Genomic DNA, 17,078 nt, shown 5'->3' with positions numbered 1-17,078 from the left:
AGAAGACATCAAGAAGGTCAATTCATAATGGTTGAAGGAATCATCGAACAAGAAAGAATGGGAGTGAATGTTCATCCTCAAACATTGGTGCACCTACAGCCATAAAACAATTCTGTATCTATATCATTCTGTGCCTACTTTAAAAAAAAAGATATCAAATAAGTCATCTAACACTACCTTTCAAATCTTACAAAATATAAAGACTCAAATAGGCCTGAGGAAATAATACTGGATAATTTTAACACACCCCTCTCACTAATGGACAGGTCATTCAGAGAAAAACCAAGAGTCTCCAGAACAATTAAAAATAATTTTAAAATAGTATCTTTTTAAAATCATTAATCAAAAGAACTGAACAGACATCTTTTGAATACTTCATCAACAACTGAATTCACTTTCTTCTCAGTTCCTTGTGGAGCTTTCTCTTAAACAGAGCATACTTTAGGACACAAAGCAAGTCTTAGCTAATATAAAAAAAGAGAGATAATTCCTTGAATATATAAGGTCATAGTGAGATTGGATTAGAAATCAATAACAAGTTAAAAAAAATAGAAAACATTGTAACAACTGAAGATTAAATAAGACACTTCTGGATAATGAATGGATCATAGAAGAAATCAGAGGGAAAATTTAAAAAATTCTAAGAAACAAATGAGAACAGAGATATGACATTAAAATCTATGGGATAGTGTGAAAGCAGTTCTAAGAGTAAAGTTTATATCATTCTGTGCCTACATTCAAAAAATAAAGATATCAAATAAGCCATCTGACACTACCCTTCAAGGTGTTAGAAAAGGAAGAACTAACTAAGTTAGTGTCCAAATCAGTAGAATACAGAAAATATTTTAGAGCCAAAATTAGTGAAATTGAGAATAAAAATATGAAGATTCATGAAACAAAGAGTTGGCTCTTTAAAAAGACAAACAGGATTTATAAGCCCTTATCAAAACTAACCAAAAGACAGAGAAGACTTAAAATATTAAAAGAAGAGATGAGAAAGGAAATATCACCAATGACTCTTCTGATACCTGGGAGATCATTAGGAATGTTTTGAAAATTTACACTCCAATAAACTGGAAAACCTAGAAGATACTTTTAAATTCCTAGACAAATGTGACCTACCCAAAACAAACCAAGAAAATGAAGAAAACCTAAACAGAACAATATCAAGCAATTAGAGTGAAATAAAATCTGACCAAGAAAAATATTTTTTCAGGACCAGATGGATTCTCAGCCAACTTTACCAGATTTAAAAAGAAGAAATTATGTTAATCTCCCATAAATTAGTCCATGAAATAGAAAAGAGGATTAACACTCTCAAACTCATGCTACAAAGCCCGAGTCACCTAATGCCTAAACCAAACAAAGAGAGCAAGGAGAGAAAACTTCAGAACAATATCGCTTATTAACACAATATACTTAATAAAATATATCCCTGATGCAAAAATCCTAAATACAACATTAGCAACCTGTATTCAGAAGCACATTAAGAGGAGCTGGGGCTGTAGCTCAGTGGCAGAGCATTTGCCTCGCATGTACGAGGAACTGGGTTCGATCCTCAGCACCACAAAATAAATAATAAATAAATAAATAAATAAATAAATAAATAAATAAATAAATAAATGTATTAAAAAACTAAAACACATTAGGAGGACCATACCACATAGACAAGAGGATTGTATCTCAGGGATTCAAGGTGGTTCAATATACACAAATCAGCAAATAAATAGAATTTAGCACATAAATAGACTTAAAAACAGGAAGGAAATAAACATCTCAATAGGCAGGAAAAAAGCCTTGAACAAAATACAGTACCTGTTCAAATTAAAAACCCTGAGAAACTAGGGTTAGAAGAAACTCACCTCAACAGCATGAAGGCTATTTGTGACAAATCCAAGATCAACATACTAAATGAAGAAAAGCTGAAACATTTTCTCTAAAATCATGAATAAGACAAGGATGTTCACTTTTGCCACTCCTATTCAACATAATTCTCGAAGTTCTATGCAGAGAAAATATCAAGAGAAGGAAATTAAAAATATACAAACAGGAAAAGATGAAGTCAAATGATCTGTCTACTGATGACATGATCCTATATGCAGAGGACCCCAAAATTTCACAAGAAGATTTCTAAGGCTGATAAACAATTGCAGCAAAGTGGCAGGATTCAAGATCAATGTAAAATAATGTTAGGAAAACAAAAATCAATACCTTTCTTAACTCAAATAATGATTGTGCAAATAAAGAAATAAGGAAAATTATTTTGCTCAAAATAACTTCAAAAAATTAAAAAAAAAATACTTGGAAGTAAATCTAAGGAGGTGAATAATCTCTACAATGAAAACTACAGAGCCGAAATGAAGACATTAGAAAGTGAAAAACCTCACCTGTTCATGGACAGGCAGACTTAACACTGTTAAAATGGCCATATTATTAAAAGTGATACACAGGTTCAATACCATCCCACTAAAATACCAAGGACATTCTTCACAGAACGAGAAAAGTCCTAAAATTCATATGAAAGAATAAGAGACCCGGAATAGCCAACACAATCCTAGAAGAGTAAAAAAGAGTAAAACGTAGAAGAGTGACACTGGCGGCATCACAATTCCTGACTTCAAGTCATACTGCAGACCTACAGTGACAAAAACTTCATGGTATTGGCATCAAAACATACTTGAAGACCAATAGAATAGACAGAGGCACAGAGACAAACCCACATAGTTCCTGCCATCGGATACTTGACAAAGATGTCAAGTACATATGCCAGAGAAAAGGTTTTTTTTTTTTTTTTTTTTTTTTTTTTTAAGCAATAGGGCTGGAAAAACTAGACATTCAGATGTAGAAGAATGAAACTCGGTCCCTGTCACTCACCCTGCACAAAAGGCAAATCTAAATGGATCAAAGACTTAGGAATTGGAAACCTGTGAGTGCCAGGAGGAAACAGGGTCAATGCAATACTCCAACATATTGGCGCAGACGCCAGCTTCCTCAGCAAGACCCTCAGACTCCAGAAGAAAACCAAGAATCAGTCAATGGGATGACATTCATTAAAAAAGTGTCTGTAAAGTAAAGGAAAGGAGAGTGTGAAGAGAGAACCCACAGAATGTTTCCCAGCCACTCCTCAGATAAGGAACTAACATCCAGAATATGTAAAGAACTCAAGTGCTCAACACCAGAATAAAATAAAAACCAAATCTTTAAATGGGCAAAAGAACTGAACATGTTTATCCAAAGAAGAACAACAAATGGCCAAGAAATATATAAAGAAATGTTCATATATGTAAAAAAAAATGTTGACCATCCCTAACAATGAGAGAAATGCAGACCATAGCTATATGGAGATTTCATCTCACTCCAGTTAGAATGTCAATCATGAAGAATACAAATAACAAGAAAATGCTGATCAGCATGGGGTGGGGAAAAGTTCACTCATCTTGCTGGTAGTGGAAAGCAGTAGAGAGAATCCTCAAAAAACTAGGAATGAAACCGTCATAGGACCTAGCTACCCTGCTCCTCAGTATTTATCCAAAAGAACTAAAGTCAGCATACGATTGGGAAACAAGCAAGTCAATTTTTACAGCAGCACAAGTCACAATAGCCAACACGTGGACCCAAGCAGGTCCCATCAACAGATGAATGGGTAAAAAAAATGTGGTGGATGTGCACAATTGAGTTCAACTCGGCCACAAAGAGGAGTGACACCATGTCATTCGTTAGTAAAAGGAGAGAACTGGAGAAGATCCTGCTACATGAAATCTGCCAGACTCAGAAAGTCAAATGTTTTCCCTCCTGAATTAGAGTGAAATTTTAAAAAAACAGAGGGGGAAGGATTCCATGAAAATAGAAGAGAGTTTTGTGGAGCAGAGGGAGGGCGGGGTGGGGGGGAGCAATAGAGACAAACAGTGCAGAGAAATTGACCAAATTACACTGTGGACCTATATAAATACACCACAGAGAGTTTCAATTTATATATATCTAAAATGCACCAGTTGAAAAACCAAGAAATAAATAGAAGAAACACTAATAGAGGAAAAGGAACAGGAGAGGGAGGAGGGGAGGGACAGGGGAAGGTATTTGAAATGAAGCAAATGATACCTCATGCTTGTATAATGATGTCAAAATGAACCCACCGCTGTGCCCGACTCTACTGCACAACAAAAACATTTTTTGTAAAAGGAGACCAATGGCCTCCAAGTTAGAGAGATGGTGTCCAGCGGGTTCCTCTTAATCTCACCTATTTTGTCATTACTGCTTATGGATGGATCCCAGGTGAACTGTGAACAGCTTAGTCTCACCTCTCATTTTTTTAGATCTTCCTTCTTACCTGACCCTGGATCCTTCCTGACATAAGGGAAAATTTCAGGGAAGACCACTCAGTGGTCTAAGTGTGTTGTGACCTTGGGCAAGTTACTTAACTTCTCTGGGCTTTAGATTCCTCATCTATAAAATGGAAACAATCAGCCCTGTAACACCGGAGTTGTTCTGCGGATCAGAGCAGCACACTGATGTTCAAGAGCTGTGCATGTCACCTGACACACCAGCCATGCCCAGCAGAACCATTGCTTCCACTCTTAATTAGGGACTTAGTTTTTCTGAACTTTCCCTGTGTGCGGGTCTGAACTCAAATGGCTTCTGCAGGAATCTGTGTTCCTTCAGGGGACACTCTGCCCAGGACAAGCAGATTCCTAGTGCAAACAGTTTCCTAAAGTTGATCATTGCAGTTAATAGCAAAGACCCTGGGGCCACTCCAGGGTGGTCCTGGCTCCACCCCTTAGTGGTTGTTTGAGGCTGGGCAAGTTAACTCACTTCTTTGCTCCTCATTTTCCTAACTTGTGAAATGGTAGTGACTCTCTAAAAGGATACATTGAAATAAGTCAATGTAACTCAGCAATTTAAAGCACTTCAGGTGCTCTGCGGGGGTCAGCTGGAGTCACACTAATATCCAATTTCCAGCCAGCAGCCAGAGTGGCAGTCCTGGAGCACAGATCTGCCCTTGTGATACTTCTGCTCAACATCCCTCTGTAGCTCCCATCTCCCTTGAAGTTTCTGCTTCTTGGCACAGACCATGCACTGGTTACCTGGCACCTGCCATCTCTAGGCTTGTCACCAAGTCACAACACGGATGAACCTAGAGCTAAGCCAAATGACCAGACACGGAAGGACTTCTGCACAGTGTCACTGGCTGCATCTAAAATAAACCCATGGAAGCAGAGAGTAAATGTTGGTTTTTAGGGACTGGATTAGGAACTGGAGGAAATGCCATTAGTAGGTATAAGGTGTCAGTTAAGCAAAACAAGTAGCTCCCAAGGTCTGCTTTGCAATGGAGTGCTTTATTGTGGCACACTTGGAAACCTGTTGAGGCAAGGGAAAGAAGCCCTCGCTAGGTGTCCCTGGCTGAAGGAAGGTCTTTGTGGGGCCCAGCAGGGGGCCAGGTCCTTGGGCTCTGCCTTGATGCCAGAGAGGCCCCTTCAGAGTCAGCCAGAGGGGCGGAAGCCCCCCCTGGGCCATGACACTAGCCCTACATTCACAGAGACCCCAACAGGACTGCAGTCCCTCCACTCCTGGACTTGGAGAATGTGCACCCAACAGGAACCCTGCAGGGGCACCTCCAGACAGAAGAGATGGGGGCCCTTGACCACTGAAGTCCCAGGACCCCGTTTGCCACGCGGAACTTGGCACCGAGTTTCCTTGGGAAGGCACTGCTAATTCATATGCTGTAACTCAGCAGGGAAAATCGGTACCTGACAGGGTGTATGTAATTAAGCCATCATCAGAAAACAGCTGTCCATCATTGGTGTTGGAGCCATGTTGCGCATTTCATCAGGACTGGCTTTTGTGAAGAACCTGATGAGTCAGAGAGAGGCTCAGCTCTACAGCCAGGGCCGCAAAGGGCGGGCTGGCATCTCCAGGTGGCAGCAACAAGCTGCCGCACTGCCCACAGGGCTAAGTGCCTGGGCAGGACAGAGCTAGCGCCCTGGGCCGGGCGGGTCACAGAACCACACCTGCAGGATCTCAGCTGCCAACTGGATGCTGCACACTGATTGGCCAGCCCCGTCATGTGCCCACCAAGGCACGTTCAGATTCCCTGCCATGGGAGCAGTCTGGTGATGGAGCAGTTCCAGAATAGGGATGAAATCCAGGGAAGAATAAAACCAGTTACTTCCATCAGGGTGTTGGGTACATGCACACATTTCTGAGATCTCAGGAGCGCTTCCCAACTTTTAAAACCTGCATTTCTTAGTACACCTTTGACTACAGCTTGGTGTCCAACATCAGATGAAAAATGCTGGTTTTACCTGTGTCCTGCACAAGGCAGCATTGCTTTTGGGGGAAGGGGCACATGCCTGGAATGTCAGATGTTCACATAAGTACTGGTTCTTACACACACACACACACACACACACACACACACACACACAGAGTGCTAGCTTGGGGAAAGCCCTCATTTCACCAAACCAGACCCTCCTGAGTTCAGATCCCAATCGCTCAGAACTCGGGCCATTCAGGAAGTGCTGTTTGAGCATCAGTCTGCCTGCAAGTCCTTCCAGCTCTGCTTCTGAATCACTGAACGTGATGTTGGGTTTGTAAGATTCTCCTGAGCCTCCTACACTAGTGGACCTTTGAGGATGTTCACTGCCTCACTTCTGTTCTGTGCCCTTGAACTGTGGGTGGTTTTTTTTTTTTTTTGAATATCTGTCATTTATTGGCAGACAGTAATTAGCTCAAAGAGGCAGGCTCTGGAAAGCACGCAGAGCACAACCAGATCCTCCTGGGACACCCTCTCCATCCAGAGCGTGCCCTTCGTGCCCCACTATTATCACCAAGGCAGGTTCCCACCCACTCTTTCCACAATGAGCTAATTCCTGGATCACTTTCAGGTGTAGTTGACAACTGCTCCCCAATCCTTCTCTTTTCCTTTATAGAACTGAGGTTCTCAGCACTGGTGACCCCCGCAAAGAAAGCTAAACACTAATTATGCAATGGCACCAGAAAATGGAAATGAAGGCACCAGAAACTTGGGTTCTCTTAGGTTTGGATCCCTAAGCCAAGTGTGATCATATCAGTCATCAACCAAACCAGCACATCACGTGAAGGGGGCTCGTCAATAGCATGTCGGGACCGCCCGTGGACATCCCAGTTCTACTGGTTAAATCAGGAGGCACAACCAGCTCCCGACCTTTCCAGCTCCTCTGACTCACCCTCCTTGGCGGTCTCTCCTGGTTTTACTATCATGGTCCTGGGCACTTCTGGGCACTGTGCCCTTCTGCTGAAATTATAGCCCCCTGGGGACAGAGGGTGAAGAGTCCGGCCCCGGCAGCCAGACAGCATGAGTTCACCTGGCCTGCACCCAGGTCCTCCCATGACCAGTTGTGTGCTTCCTTCAGTGACATCTCTCCACCTGGCCCAAGGGAAGGAACTGGCCACCATTTCTCATTAGATGGCTCCTTTGTTTTTTCTTGTTTTTTTGAAAGCATCAGGTGGCCATGGAATGAACCCTTCCTATTCCAGTAATATTCTCCTCCTGCTCCTTGCCTAGTAATTTTCTTTGCTAGGAAAGAAGAAAAGCAGGAGGCCTCTCCAAATTAAGCACGCTGTGCCTAACGAGGTTGAGCTCCCTGGATGACGGTCACTTGGGGCAGAGATGCATGTTGGGTGGTCCATAAGGCCACAGCACACTGCTGGGACTTCCCTTGCAAACCTCACAAGTGTGTTTCTTTGTCTCTTTCTTAGTGACTTCATCCTCTGTCTCCATCTCAAAGTCCTTTGCATAAAACAGCAGAGAAAGTCAAAGGTGCTGTCTGGGTTATTTATGAATCATGAGTGAAAGGTCACGGTCCCTCTCACACATTTTCATGTTCTGAAATCTCCATAGCAGTCAGTGCTTAGGACTCAAATGTCATGCTCAGGTCATTGTCATACAATGTCCAGCGACTGGGCCAGGGCGGAAGTGCCTTTCTCTGAGTGGCCCTCCCTGCTGCTATTTTACCTCCCTCCTGGGGAGCCAGCTGTGAGCCCCAAACCCAGGTATCCATTTCTAGACATTGTCCTGTCTCATTTGTCCCCATGAACTTGGAGATAAAGGGACCTGGGGCTCTGCATCCAGAATCCATGAGGAAGCCTGAGCCCCTACCCGTGCCCTCTTGGCCCCTGGCTGCCTGGGCTCTGCATGCTGGCCATCCAACAGACACACTCTTGCTCCTCAGGTCCTTGCCACTACTGGTCTCTTCACAAATGTCCCTCTCCCTGCTGGAATGGGATTGTCCCTCTTTTCCCAGCAAACACTTTTCATTCTGATTACAAGGAACAGAAACCCAAGCAGAACGGGCTCAGACTGAGAGGGCTGCAGGCTCCTGAAACCATCGGGCAGAGAGAACCAGGTGGGGCTGAGGCTCAGCAGAGCCAGGCTGGGCTGCACCTGCTTCTTGGAACCTCCCCCAGGCCCCTGTCCATCCTGCAGCCTCCTTCTCAGACATGGCTCCTCCAGCCTCTGCAGGCATGTCCAGGCTCCAGGGACAGGATGAGGTGATGGCCCTGTGTCTCTGACTGGCACGTGGGAGTCATGGACTCCTTCATGTAAAGAGTGTTTTCAGATCCAATTTAGACACATTCCTGTCAGGGAGTCAGGCAGTTGTAATTACCAAAAACATGCAGGCTGGGGGAATGAATGATGTCAAAATCATGGCTTCATCAGGTGAAATTAGCCAAAAGTGGAGAAATAAATAAAAATGAAGTGTGCGTTTGGTTACTGCTAGAGACTGGCGGTTGAAGAACTCGTTTGCCATTCTTCCACTGGTTTATTATTAATCACAGTCACCCTTGTTTGTGCAATGTTTTGTCATTCACGAAGAGCTTTCTCACAAACCATGAAATTGTCACTCAGCCACCTGAACAGGTGAGTTGTCCCCATGTTGTTCTGGATCTGGTGACGGGACTCAGTGAGGCTGGTGCAGACAGACCTGTGTGGGGATTTTGTGCCAGACACACTATTGGAGCATAACCTTAGGTCTGTAAGCCCAGGAGTCCTCTGTCTCCTCTGCTGTCACATGATGGAGGGCACCAGCAATGGTATCCACCCTGGGTCTGTCACAGGACGTGATGCTGCAGGTAGATCTTTCTGCATGGAGCTGGGCACAGGGTCCCTGTGCTGTGCAGAACAACAAGGGGAGAAGACCACAGGGCAGTGGCTTTGGACAGCACCAAGGCACCACCTCACAGTTTGTAGGTCAGAAGTCTGAGCTGCGTCTCGCCAAGCTACGAGCAAGGCCCTGCAGGACCGTGTCCTGGCTGCAGGCTCCAGAAGCTGCTTCCTTGATATCTGGGTGGTTAGTTTCCGTTCCTTCCATGGTAGAACCCCGGTTCTGCTTCCTCACGTCAGCTGAGGGTTGTGGTCAGCTGCTGGAGGCAGCAGCACTCCTGGGCCCCTGGTTCCCTTTCTCCATCTTCAAACTCAGCCACGGCAATTCCAATCTTTCTGCTTCAAATAGCTCCTGTCCTCTTGAGGGACATCCGACTCCTCTCCATCCCTCTCCATTGGTAGAGCCCACCTCGATGATCCAGGATAATGCCCACACTTTCAGGTCCATTGATCAGGGACTTTAACTCCCTTTGCCATGTAATGTCACCTATTCCCAGGGATAATGCCAGGAAGGAAAACTGTGGTTCCAAACTCCCACCTGCCACAGGGACTGGCGTTTCCCATCTGCAAATCTGAGTCTCTGGAGACTGCTTCCTAGAGACATGATTTGTCAGGGTTTGAGTGGCTTAAGGGCTACAAGAGCCAGGCTTGTCTATCGTGAGTCCTTCCCCAGGGCTTCCGGCTGTGATCTGGTGGAGTGGCTTGCTCTGCATGCCTCTCTCTCCAACGGAGAAACGGACATAATTGTCTCCCCCATAAGCCTCTTGTGAGGATGCACAGTAAATGTCACCTGAAATTATTATTACATCTATTTGCACTGCCTTCTCTACCTGTTATGGAGAACCCGTCTCTAGAACAGTTTTGGATCACCCCACATACAAGTGAGGGATAATGACGTTCTCTTATTGTGGACAGACAGCATTTTATCTACATCACCAGGAAGCATTACCACAGTGGACGTTTCTGTGGAGTTGATATTCCTGCTGTACAGATGAGGAAATCAAGGGAGGAGGGGAGAGTGGCTTGCTGCACCTCCCCAGAGGTCCTAACCAGGGGAGGAGGGGAAGCCCCATCAGGATGGGGGACACTGGAAACCCAGGGCTCACACAGCCGCCAGGGCTGCAGCTGCAAGTGGAGATGGGCTTGACAGCTCGAGTGTCAGTGGTGGGGTGGGAGGACTAAGAAACGTTGGAGTGGACCACTGAGAACCACCTCTGAGCCCTGGAATGGGGGAGGTTAATAACAGACCAAGGACTGGCCCCTACTCCAGCCTAACGATCTGTTGTGGAATTGCTGGAAATGTTTTTGTAAAGTTCTCCAGTGAGATTCTCATGCACTGTAAGCATTGAGGACCACAGGAATAAACTAGGAATTCCATGAAGACCCAAAGAGTGTCCTCTGTCACAGTACCCCATACAGTATCCCAATTACATAGCATGCAGCTGGTATTTGATCTAATAGAGCTGTGACTGTTCCTGCTCCAGGCACCTGAATTCTGCTCTATACCCCACATGGGGTCTGCCGTCTCCATGCCCAGTGTCTGGTGCCACCATCTTCCCTGTGCTTTATGCTATCATGAAGTTTCACTATCATGAAGGACTAAATCAGACACCTGTGCGTCCATGAGGGCAGCCCTGAGCTCCCCAGGAGGAAGGTGCTTCTTTCTCCTGCATGTTTCCCAGAACCCACCCCACCCACACTCCATTTGCAATGGAGCTCATGGGAGAGCATGACCTCACCTACCTGCCTGGATCTCCCTGAAGGCAAGTCCAGCCAAGGTGACCTCAGCCCCCCAGAACCTCTAGGGCATCCAAGAACACCACAGGTGCTCAATAAATGCACTAAGTATCATGAGAAAAGACTGGACCCAGGTAGAAACTGGTGTCATGATGCTCTCACCTCAGTGTCGCTGACCTCCACTAACTGCAAGGACGTGAGGAAGGACTGGGGGAAGTCTGAAGAAATGGATTTCAGAGAGATCAGGACCTGGGGTTGGGAGCTTTAGACACCTCCAGGGGAGGCCCCCCATGGACAGACCACTCGGGGAGACCCCGTTGGAGACATTCAGCCCCAGGTCTCCTCCCCTGGCATCTCTTGGCTCTGTGTCCCCAGGAGAGCGTCTGATTGGCCAGGCTCGGGTCCCAGGAATATGGCTAGGGTAGGGCAGGGCCCTTTGGCAGTTGTTCCTAAAGGGGTCTCCTAAGGCTCCCTGAAGAATAAGTGAGGTGCTGATGGGAAGGAGGGCAGAGCAGAAACTGGCCAGGCAAGACCAAGAACCTCCGCAGCATGACACCCTGCTCCATGGCAGAAGAAAGGAAATGAGACTGGAGAGGAATGGGTCTGGGCTGAGGGGTTCCATGATCATTCTTTTCTATAGATTCATCTCGTGTCCTTCCCTGGGGATCATCTGCAATGACCTTCCACCTTTCCCACCCTGTATGAGTCACACCCAGAAGTGCAGTGCGAAGCCTGCTTTTCCTCCCCACCACGCGCTGGGCTGTGATCAGGCTGCTATGGCCTCCATCCCTTTATAACATTGCCATATTTTAATGGTACTTCTGAAGAAAGGGCAGCCAGTTAATAAGCAATATTTGTTTACTAGAATGTATGTGTATGTTTTATTTGGATATATGGGTTACAGAGCTGGAGGGGACCATTACACTGATAAATTAGTGCTATCCTAAAGACAGTGGACTTTCTGCTACTAAGGAGGGGAATTTCCCCAGCTGGAGGTTCTAAGCACCCACCGGCTGGGTGATGTTGGGCAAGTTATGCCGTCTACCTGGCTCTCCGTTTCCCCACCTGTAATGTGAGAATGGAGTGTCTTCTAACCCAGAGGGTGATGGCGAAGGTTAGCTGGGTTAGTGAGTGGACACACCGTACAGTGTCAGGCCTGTAGTAAATGCTGGGTTTGCTCTTACGAAGGATTTTTGCCATGATTTGGCTTCCATCAGAAGAGTTCCAAATCCTCTAGATGAAAGGGCCCGTGCTCAGTGTGTTATGGCTGCAAACCTGTTCCATCCAGACGAGGAGGACACGGTGGGCCTGATCCTGACTCTAACTGCTTTCTTCTTCCATGCTGTTGCTTTTATTCCCGACGTGGGGAGAAGCAGCACCTCTTTTTATTTTATGGCCTTGTTTTCCTTGGTTGGCATCACATCATTAAACCAAAGGCACATCCTGGCCTTTAGAAATTCAGCGCAGCCGGAACATTAATATCTCTGCAGATGGATGGGGGCACGGGAAGTCACCAAGATGGCTTAAAATGAGATCCCCTTTCCTCTCACTCAGGAAGACAAATGGCAGGAGTTGATTGTCACCAGTCAACAGCATTTCCCTTATTTAAGAACTATGTCAGGCTCTTCCGGAACTGCATTCCCACTGGCTGGCTGGGGACTTCCCATGTGACATCCTTGCAAGTCTTGCTCAGTTGTCTGGAACCAGATCAGGGAGTGACCACTGAAAAAGTGCCATTGGACTGCAAAGCGCACAGCGGCTGGATTGGCTGACATGGTTCCCTGGACGGTCGACAGCCCCTCGGCTGCTGCTCCCCAGTGTGTCCTCCTGAAATGTCATCAGCACTGAAGTTCTTAGGTCCCCTGCCTTTTGCTAAAAGTCAATTTACTTAGGACTCAGATCTAAGTGCAAACTACCTTAGCACCCACCACTGCCACGAGGTATTGCTATTAATAAATAGGAATAGCTTCACTCTTCCACATGTCCATCATGTACCCGTAGGACCATCGTCCCAGCAGGGCCCACCCATGTCTTAGCTTGTCACGTCCCTCTGTGGGGGTACTGAGATCCCAGCCTCAAGGAGCACCTGGGTCGAGTGGCCAGCCATGCCCTTGGCAATCACGCTCACGTAGGTGAACAGGGAATGGTCCTGGCAGATTCCTGGAGGGGAGGCAGGTATCATGGATATACAAGGCAGCCAGGAGCAGGGCACAGAGGACTGTGTTGCTCCCACTTGAAAGTCAACATCGTGTGACAAGCAAAGGACACTTGACTGTGCATTTGGTGACTTTGTGGCTCAAAAGCTACCAGGAGCCACCAAAAGCAATGAATAGCAAGGTGACATGGTCGTGCTTTCTGTATTCTCTGAATGGACCTCTGTATTGGCTCCGTGCTGCAGTCCCCAGATGCAGAGATGGTGCTGATGTGGGGCCACACAGAGTCTGTCCTCCCCACGCACCTGCACAGGCAGGGACCGCACAAGCACTGTTGGGACCGACCTTCCCGACCCCACCCTGTATGTTACCATCAGCTCCAGGACAGGCGAGCTCTCCAGGCATTCTGACCCACAGACGCTCTTCACTAAGTGGCCATGCAGGATGACAAGCTGTCTTCCAGCGGATTTCAGAGACGAAGCACTTCAGAAATGACAGGTTTGTCTGAGCACAACAGGAATGATGAATGGATTTGTTTACTTTTGAAACTGAAAAACACATTAGTGTTTCTTGTTGGTTTGTTTAAGAAAAGCCTGGGATTGACAAAGACCCAGGAGAGATATTAGAGCTCAGATTTCAAAGAGATAGGGGAACACTAATGGATCAGCCAGGGATGCATTTGGCTACAAAACTCACATGATCTTGGCGTAAACCAACAGTTTTTCTCATGTAATAAGAAGTCCACAGCCATGCAGTCCAGCAGGGAGCCAGCAGGGACCCAGGCTTTATCCTCATGGACCAAGGACATTTTAAAACCATCATGTCCCAAGAGAGAAGGTGCAGCAAACCAAAAGAAGTACGGTCCACACCAGAAAACCACAACAGCCCCTGAGAAGTAGCCCACTCTGTTGTCCACCTCAGCACCAGAAGAACCTCATAGGATCGCTCCGGGCTGCAGAGAAGAATAGAAACTTCTTCAGTAAAATCAACAAAGAGATAAGGTAACTGCAACAGAGGGTGGAGAGAGCCAGCTTTTGATACGTCGTCCATATTAGGAAGGATGTTGGAGGACCCAAGAGTTAGGTGAGACCTTCAGCATGCCACCCAGAGCCCCCGAAGGCCCCCGCAGCCTGATCGTCTTTTAAAGCAGAGATTGCTCCTTGACCAGGTGCCCCTCATAGAAGTGCTCATGTGACTGGTGGCCTGCCATGTTCTTAAAAAAAATTGTCAATGTTAATTAAAACAACAACATATGAAGAAAAATTTATGCTCCTCTTGTAAGATTAGAACATCTGGCCCCAGCTGTGCCCAGTGTCATCTTCCCAGTGGAGAGCAGAAGAGTTGACTCCCCTTTACATGAGAATGCTCGCTCAAGTCCCCCTGGTCCAGATGCTAAATAGACCACAGTCCCTACCCCTTGACAGCTCTTCCCGCGTTCATTCCACAGCACTTACGACCTGTTCAGCTGCAGATGCTGGAGATGCAGAGATGGACGAATGTCCTCCCCTCTGTCAGATAACACAGAGTCAGTCACAGGGAAAGGGTAGCAGAGAGCCACTTCTGATCAGGTGTACTTGTGTCCCGGAAAATGTCTACAGTGTTATAAGGGCCTAAGGGAGGGATGGTTGCAGACTGGGTTGGTCTGGAGAAAACTCTCACATCAATGAGAATAAAATTGCCCAAGCAAAGAAGGCAGGAGGGCCTGGCCCCTGTGCCCAGGGAGCAGAGTGAAGCGAAAGTTCATCACACCCTCAGGAATCCCCAAGCATCCCTGCTCTATAGGGCTGTAGCTCCGGGGCACGTCATGGCTCAGGAGTCCCTGCCTCTGTCAGTGGCTGGCTATTTAATGCTCTCTGATCCCCTTAGCTCCATTTCATCCAGCTGAGGGCCCATTCCGCGGGGGCAGGAACTCTCTTGTTTATGTTCCACCTTCTCAAAGTGGCAGGAAGGTGCTGGCTTCATGAGCAGGACCTGGTGATGGGCCAAAGCAGGCGGTATGGCTGCATGGATGCACATGTGCCCAGGGGAGGATTTCAGCAAAGCCCGTGCCCTTGGTGACTCACTCCTGTCCTTGCAGACAGTCACCCTTTCAGGGTCAGAGTCACGTACTCAGGGGCTGAAAGAAGCATCAGGGACAAAGGAGGGCCCTTCGCCATTTGTTGATTCAATTGATGTGTCAATGAAAGAGGCAGAAATGATTTTTCAAAATGAAAGAAAATTACATTTATGAAGCTGCTTCCTTACTTCTGAAGTTGGCAAACATAAAAGTCACCTGGTCAGCATTTTGTGTCCCCTTTCGCACCTGCTCAGTGCTGCTACTGGAACCCAAAACAGCCACAGACCCCATGTAAAGGAACGGGCACCTCCTAATTCCAATAAAACTTTGCGGCCACTTAAATCTCAATGTCACATTATTTTCAAATGTTGTCAAAATAATTTTTTTTTTCAATTTCAACTATTCAAAATACAAAAATCATCCTTAATCCCTGGGTTATACCAGACTAGGTGTCGGGCCTTCAAACCACAAATAACTGAGCTGCATGCGTTTGATGTGAGCAGGTCCTGGGCCCCTGGAGATCAGCTGTGCGCTGTAGACCTCCGACCTTCGTCACAGTGGCTGATATGGATGGAGAAGCCTGTTCCAACTCTATCTGCTGTGGTCACCAACGGCTCCTCTCTGTTGATTCCTTGGTACTGAAACGCAGGCAGTGAAATTCCCATGGGTTCTGTTGGGAAGCAGGTCAAACACTGGACACTCCACAGAATCATCAGATGCTTTTCTGTGATGCTATGCAGTTCCATCAGGAGTGGCCGGACTCCATATTCACACATCCCTCCCCCCAGAGGTCATGGTGGGGAGACCAAGCTCACGGGTCACACTGGCAGATTGAGGGAAGGTTTGTGGGGTCAAAGCACCTGCTTAACCTTCACTGGTTGATCCCATGGCAGACCTATGAAGCCAGTGAGACCCTCAAATTTGAAACTCCCTCCCAAACCGTCCCTGGAGAGACGCTCATGGACCTAGAGCTGCTGTGGCCCCCGAATCTGGTCACCTCTGAAAATTACTTTCTCTCCTTGTCACATCTTAACCATAAGCATAGGGAGAGGCCTGTTGCCAGGGCAACTGGCTCTGGGTGGTAAAGCGGCCACCTCCCCTGCCTACAGGCCCCAGTGCCCACTTTGGATCTCGCAGAACACAGGTGACCACGCCCTGAGACTCCTCTCCACCCTGGTCTCCAAGCTTTTGAGTTTGAAAACTCACCAGAGTCCGCTTCTCCTCTGCTCCTCTGAGAGGCGGATCATTGTAGAAGACACTTTCACTTTACAGCCTAGGAGTATCTTGCGGGGGACCTGAGAGTTGTCCCCCCTGAGATGGGACCCTCGAGGAAAACTGGCCTCTACAGGAGGGAAAGAGCCTCAGGCTATAAAACTGCCCCTCCCATGAGGACCGGAGAAAATTCACCATCCGAAGAAGCCATGGTGTAGGACTCAGTCCCATGCTACTCTTTCTTCCAGTGAAATTGAGCTCAGGCTGAGTTCTGGTCCCTCTCCCCATTGGAATAGTCTGGAATGGTTTGATTCTCTATGGTACAAATTTTGCTTCAATCTGGCCATATTTCCACACCTGTGAAGTGTGGGATGGAGTCCACGCCCCACCCTGATATTCTGCTTTAGGTCAGAGGAGTCCAAACCTGTTGGACTCCGTGAACCTCACAGGGCACTTGTTAAAGTCCTGACCCTCCGGAGCCCACCTCCAGCCTTAGGGACTGGTCTTCCCCATTGGATCCTGTCATGTGCATGCTCACTCAACATCCTCAGATCATTTTGTGTGTCTATTTGCGTGGTGAGGAAAGCCTGTGAAGTTTAACTCGTCAAACCCAGAGTCCAGAGGCAGGGTCCCTACTTAGCAATTTCTCCCAGGCTCTGCTCAAGGCAAAACTCATCAGCCACAGCCTCAGGAAATTCTTCCAAAGAACAAAAGATAATCCTGCTGTCCTCACCCATTCTGCACACTTTGACCCCTTCAAAACGGAAAAAAAGAAAAAAAA

Source organism: Spermophilus citellus, assembly GCF_964194105.1.
Source record: "Spermophilus citellus genome assembly, chromosome: 3".
Classification (NCBI taxonomy): Eukaryota; Metazoa; Chordata; class Mammalia; order Rodentia; family Sciuridae; genus Spermophilus; species Spermophilus citellus.
This window is presented reverse-complemented; position numbering follows the sequence as displayed.